Raw genomic sequence first — 6930 nt, 5'->3', positions numbered from 1 at the left:
GGCACTGAGCAGGAAGCTATGGAGGAATCCCTAGAGAGCTTTAGGCAAAAAGATGGTCCTCACGCACTCTGGACTGCAAGTCACCAGTTAGTGGCCAAGAACCCTTCATTTTACAGGTAAGAAAACCAAGGGATGAAAGAGGATGAACTTTTTTTTTTTTAAAAAGATGACTGGTAAGGGGATCTTAACCCTTGACTTGGTGTTGTCAGCACCACGCTCAGCCAGTGAGCGAACTGGCCATCCCTATATGGGATCCGAACCCGTGGCCTTGGTGTTATCAGCACCACACTCTCCCAAGTGAGCCACGGGCCGGCCCGAAAGAGGATGAACTTTGACAGAGGGAGGACTAGAAGCTCCTGAGAATGCGATTAGACTGTGTAAACTCCCTGAATAAGAAAGTCATTCTCAGAAATCCTGAGGCTGCTGGAAGAGAGCTCTGCCTGCAGGCCTATCCTTGAAGGGTTCTTGGCCACTAACTGGTGACTTGCAGTAGGCAAGTCACTTGTGTAATGGAGCATTATCTGCCAGATTTCTAGGATAGGGACTCAGTACCCAAGTTCAGGCTTGGCAGACTGAGGTGGGCACAGTCCCCAGAACTCCAGTGTAGATTAGAGGTTTCAAACCCAATCTTCCAACACCCTTCTGTTTTTCCAGCACTCCCTTTTAATAATAATTGTTTTGTGGTGACTCTTTTACTAATATGATTATGAAAGCCAAATAATTTAGTATTTGAACACTCTAGCCTGGCTGCCCTGGCTGGTGTAAAGAAGTGCCAGATACCTGCAACTGGTCCTGGATCTCTGTGAACCAGTGGCATGGAAGACTGAGAGGCATGCTGTATACGGATGGCTCAGATTCAGATACGGAGTTGCTGGCTCTGGTGTGATTCTCTGAAATGGTAAAAAATCTTAAGGTAAAATTCCAATCCCCCCAACCCCCCCAAAACCCCAACATACATCTTCTTCTGAATTGTCTGGTAGTAACATTCCTGGAGAATACAGTGTATATGAGCCTGGGGTAGTAGATGGTCAATAAATATTCAAGAAATAAAATGACTGAAAAATAAAACACGTTTTTACATGTAATTGCAAGCCCAGATTATAAGCAGGCTTTTCATACATTGGGGGCGTCTGTAGGCTGGCACCTCAGCCCCTCTGCCCCTCCAAGTGACCCTGTCATTGGAACAACCAAAAATAACTCTATTAATTTCCAAAACGCCGGTTTGGGAGGAGCATTGAGAACCATTTGTCTAGAGAACGGGAAGCTGCTGATCTAATCACCAGCGGGAGAAAAAGCAACCCCTCCCTTCCCCTTTCTCGGAAAGCACCAGGTTTCAGAGAAAGACGAAAACAAGGACAGGGAAAATCCCCCTTTCTAACCCGAAGCAGCGCTTTTTGCCCAGAGACTGGTGACGAACGACCCTGAGCTCGGGTTTTGATTGGGCAGTTGAAAAACTTTAAAGGAGGATTAAAAAAGAGAAAAAAACTAGGGCTTTACTCCAGCCGGTGGTGGGAGTTTGCACCGCGACGCCCCGCTTCGTGACTTTGGCTCTCTTGCTGGGCGCCACCGCCAGCCTGGGTGCGCCCACTGTGAGTACCCTCCCCCGCGCCAGCCCCTTCCTTGCGTCTCCCTCCCTATCGTGCAGCTTTCCCTGGCCTGTGGTCCCCCGTCCTCCTTTCCGGCCCTGTGTAGTTCTGCGCGGGACCGGGAAGTTGCAGAAGGCCGGGAAAATTGGAGCTCACACTTCCAACTCTTTTAATGCTGAATTGCTGCCTGGGCAGGATTGGGCGGGACAGGACAAAATATCTAGGTCATTGATGGGCTGCTGGGTGCATGGGTGGGGCCGGGGGATGGTGGGCACTGCCTTCCGGGGCTGCCCACCCTCGTTCTAAGGGTTCTCAGCCCCCGGGCAGAGTGTCGAGGGTAGTGAGCCGGCAAGAAGCAGGTATCTGCAGGGCCCAAGAGAAGTATAGCTTCGGTCAGTAGGTTGGTGCCTGCGGTGGGGCGCTGAGCCTCCTGGGTCCCGCCCATTTTCCTCCTCGGCTGCACGCTTCCCCACTAGGCTCTAGGGCTACGTGTAAATACAGATCGTGTCACACAATATTGTGTAACATATCTGTCAACTTACGGGTTTGTTTATTTTGTTATAATTCTCAAGCCATACACTTAACACATTTCAAATATACAATTCAGTGGGTTTTAGTATATTCCCATGGTTGTGTAACCATCACCTCAACTTATTTTTTTATTTTATTTTTTAAAAAGATGACCTGTAAGGGGATCTTAACCCTTGACTTGATGTTGTCAGCACCACACTCTCCCAAGTGAGCCACGGGCTGGCCCTCATCACCTCAACTTTAAAACATCTTCATCACCCCCAAAAGAAACCCCTTACCCATTAACAGTCACTCCCCGTTTCTCTCAAACCCCCCAGTCCTAGGAAACCACTCATCTTTCTGTCTTTATGGATTTGCTTATTCTTGACATTTCATATTAACAGAAACATACAATATGTGGTCTTTTGTGACTGACTCCTGTTTTCAAAGATCATCCATATTGTAGCAGATACCAGCACTTCATTCCTTTTTTATTGCTGAATAATTCTCCATCGTGTGGACATACTAAGTTTTATCTATTCGTTCATCAGTTAATGGGCATTTGGGTTGTTTCCACTTTTTAGCTATTATGAGTAATGTTGTAATCAATATTCATGTATAAGTTTTTGGTATGGACATAAGTTTTCAGTTCTTTTGGTTATATAGCTAGGAGTGGAATTGCTGGGTTATATGGTAACTCTATGTTAAACCTTTTGAGGAACTGCCAGACTGTTTTCCAAAGCTGCATTCCAAAGCCCAATGTACCATTTTACATTCCCAGCAGTGTGTGAGAGTTCCAGCTTTTCTACATCCTCACCAACACTTATTATCTGTCTTTTTGATTATAGTCATTCTAGTGGGTGTGAAATGATATCTCATTTATGCTTTTGATTTGCATTTCCCTAATTAATGATGCATTATTTAAAAATTTCACAATAATTAATTTTAAAAAAGGATTTACATGCTGAGGTTTTGAGAACTTAAATAACTTCTAGGTCATGGGCCCAAAAGTTGCAGAGCCTAGATTCAATCCAAGTCTCCCTATGGCTAATGCTCAAATCCCTACACCCTCTTTCCTAGAACAGAATTTGGAATAAAACCCTTCAAAACTCCACTTGTTGCCTCTGTTAGAAAGAGAATCCTGGGCAAGATGAACCTGCAAGCAGACTAAATGATTTATTTCTTATTTGCTGTTAGAAACTTGAATGTGTAAAGAGCTTTTTGGTCTCTCCATTCTGACCTTGTAAAAAAAAACAAGTGCTTCTTTGAGATCCTCATAATGGCTCTCGGATGAAGTAGTGACACTTTCTTGGTGTTTAATGATGTTGTGCTTCTCTTCACATAAGTGCCCATTGGCTTCCTCCTCCCCACTACCATCAGGACATAGAATAGGGAGGGGCACTCCGTTTCAAGAGCAGTGGTTTCCAAACTTTGTTTAAATGCATAACTATCAAGATTTTTTGAGTATACATTTTCTTTATATATACTTAATATACTACTATCAATCTTATTTGAGATATTACTAAAGCTTACTTTCTCTCTCTTTTTTTTTTCAGTGAAAAATTCAGATTCAGCTGTCTTTTACGTGGCTCCTAGAAGATTCACCCCCTGTGGGAGCACAGCAGTTGTGGAGGTGGAGACAAGACTGGCACCAGAATCAGAGTTAAAATATATCAGAAAATCTGAGCTCCAAATTCTTGTAAGTCAGCGAGTGACTGACCAACAACTGTGAGACACTGAGGACTTTGACGTTTGCTGTAAACTTTGGCACAGATCACTTCTCTGAAGGCTGAATCCAAAAAGCACAATGAGTAAAAAATATCCTGTGGTAGCACAGTGAATTCCAGACAAACCTGAGAATTTCCTACAGCTGGGGAAGGAGGCCCAACTCCTGAGATGGCCTTGGATGCAGAACTGATAGAACTTGGGGAAAGTGATGAAGTAGTTGACCTCACCCGTGAATCTCTAGAACCTGTAGTGATTGACCTAACTCAACATGACTCTGTTGTGGTTATTGAACAATGGAGGAGGCCAAGGGGAAACACAAGGTCATTCCAAGGCCAAACTGGCAGCTGTGTAGTACGCAGTGATAGAGATGGGTTGATGAGAAACAGAGATGTACATGTGACAAACAGTGCCCACCATAATTCCCCGGAAGAAGAAATTTTAAGTCACAGACTACCTGGTTATATCCAGTGTCAACTTTGCATGGATGGATACTCAGAGATTGAACTCAGTAGACGACACATTTATTCCACAGAATGTGGCCATATCTTCTGTAGTCAGTGCCTATGCACTTCTCTTAAATATACTAAAACTTGCCCAGTTTGTTTGAAAAAAATCAGCTGCCATCAGTACCACCGCATTTATATATGATGTGTGCCTTGTTGCTCAGGACAGACAGACCCTCTGGCTGGATTTTTCCATGTCCTTGTACAGCAACTATGGGTTGCTGGCAGTCAATTCTCTGAGCTTAAAAAGCCTGATTTTAAAAATTTCTATCTCGAGTATATAAAAACTCTTGTTTCTCAAATGCTCTGAGACTGCTCTGTTTCCTTTGGTTTCATGCTTCAGGGCTGGGCTTTGGTTGAGATAGTATGCCAGTTACTGGTGGCCGTCCTCAAAGCAATTTTCCCTTTATTTCTCATAGTCATCAATTTTTAGTTGGCCTGAGCATTTTGGACCACATAAACACGGGCAACATCCTAGAGATGGTGGAGCAAGTAGATGGAAAGAACTTGGGAGACTGACAACTTTTGCAAACTGGAGCCACTGTACACGTTTGGACTTTTACTTGAGAGAGACATAAATTTCATTCTTGCTTAAGCAACCATTATACTGGGTGTATTAGTCAGGTTGACACATGAAATTAACCACAACACTGGGTCTCATTCAGAGCAATGGAAACTTTATTTTAATTAATGGACCAGGCAGGGTGCTGTCTCTGGGTTTCTCTGGATTTCCTGATCCCACTGGAGTGGAAGTAAGTAAGTCCTTTCTGTCCACCTCTCCAACCAGTAGAGTGAAGGAGGATACACAGGCAGACACCATGCCCTGTGAGGATTCCTGGTGGCCTGTGAGGCTAGCCCGTGGAGTTGCCTAGGCACACTGGAACCCAGAGTTGTGGTTCTGTGCTCTCTGACGTGCCAGCCTAGAGAGAGGCTGCCTTCACCCTGACTTTACAGGTGTGCTTTCCTTCCATCACATTGGTCAGCTCATCAACAAGTTGGCATGCTTCTTTGTGAACAAACAATAGCCTGGCTGGGTCACAGACCTTGGAAAGCCACCCTATCCATCCCCCCCACCAGCTCTTTTTTCTTTTGCAGAGAATCACATAGCATTCACAATTCAGCCTGCATTTTATTATTTTTTATTTTTTATTTTTTTCAAAAGATGACCGGTAAGGGGATCTTAACCCTTGGCTTGGTGTTGTCAGCACCACGCTCACCCAGTGAGCTAACCGGCCATCCCTATATGGGATCCGAACCCGTGGCCTTAGTGTTATCAGCACCGCACTCTACCGAGTGAGCCACGGGCTGGCCCAGCCTGCATTTTAGAATGGGAGAGGGAGTGATTTCTGCAGTGCTCTCCCTTTCCCTAAGAATGAAATGTGCAGTAAAACTTGTTCCTTACTTAAAATGGTTGTAGCAGCATTATCTCCCCCATGGAGTCTCAGTTGTGCCAATGGAGCAGTGGTCATCCTTGCATCATGTCAACCCACTCACTGTGTTCTTCGGAATGTTGTCCACGCCCCAGACCTCAGTTACTTGACTTGGTATAGGATATGAAAGATAAATGTGGCATACACCCACCTTTCAGTGGGTTCCTTTTTATGTTCTGAAAGGAAATGAGGGAGAAAAAGAACATGAAAATGAAAAAAAATTGGAAAACATTTCTAAACATTTTTTTTTTGGTGGTTTTCCAGTAAGGGCATCTGAACATTTGACCTTGGTGTTTTGACACCTAGCTTTAACCAAGTGAGCTAACTGGCCAGCCCAAAAGTTCTAAATATTATCTTCCTACATTTCAATATATCATCTTGTGTATCCCACTTTGGAGACTATTAATTGCTCTGTGACATAGCACAGTGTGTCACAAACTTGACTACTGACAGAAACATCTGAAGTACCTATTAAATACAGTTTCTGGGCTGGCTGGTTAGCTCAGCTGGTTAGAACTCAGCCTTATAACACCAAGGTCATGGGTTTGGATCCCTGAAGTGGCCAGCCACAAAGAAAAAAAAAAAAAAATATATATATATATATAAGAAAACAGGTTCTGCTCTTATGTGTATTGTCCATGTGATCTTGATAAAGAACACACCCTAGTTTGCCAGCAGCCTCGCTCCTTCCTATTGTATTCTACCCAGTCCACTTACATATTTAATTTACCTGCCAAGCTCCTGTAGACACTGAGGTTTTGGTCTCTACTTTAGTGGAAAAAAAAAAAATACAGAGGATTCTGACTTTTTAAAAAGTTGAGGTAAATTTTACAGCAAAATGAACTGATCTCAAGTATATAATTAGATGAGTTCGGGTGAACATACATTCATATGAGCAAAATCCCAATCAAAATATATAATTCCATTACCCCAGAAAGTTCCCCTATGCTCCCTTCTAGACAATCCTCATCACCCACAGGCAACCACTGTTCTGATTACTATCATCATAGATTTGTTTGGGGACACTGACTTTTTCGGGGGTATGTGGCTGGACGGTGCAGGGATCTGAACCCCTGACCTTGGTGTTATCAGCACCATGCTCTAACTAAGTGAGCTAACTGGTCAGGCCCTGGGACACTGACTTTCGTTACTTCATTGTCTAGCCCGGATCAT

The 6930-nt window shown here is 43.9% G+C and overlaps 1 long non-coding RNA gene across 1 annotated transcript; it reads left to right on the top strand.

Moving 5' to 3' along the window:
- Nucleotides 1-1519: 1519 nt before the first annotated feature.
- On the top strand, nt 1520-4632 carry LOC103601958. The gene is made up of 2 exons (XR_551494.1): nt 1520-1589; nt 3653-4632. It is a non-coding gene; the product is annotated as an uncharacterized LOC103601958 (long non-coding RNA).
- The last annotated feature ends 2298 nt before the right edge of the window (nt 4633-6930 follow it).

The sequence above is a fragment of the Galeopterus variegatus genome, unplaced genomic scaffold (assembly GCF_000696425.1).
Source record: "Galeopterus variegatus unplaced genomic scaffold, G_variegatus-3.0.2 Scaffold3963, whole genome shotgun sequence".
Taxonomy (NCBI): domain Eukaryota; kingdom Metazoa; phylum Chordata; class Mammalia; order Dermoptera; family Cynocephalidae; genus Galeopterus; species Galeopterus variegatus.
The sequence above is the reverse complement of the archived record's forward strand: the minus strand, read 5'-3'. Positions and strand labels throughout refer to the sequence as shown.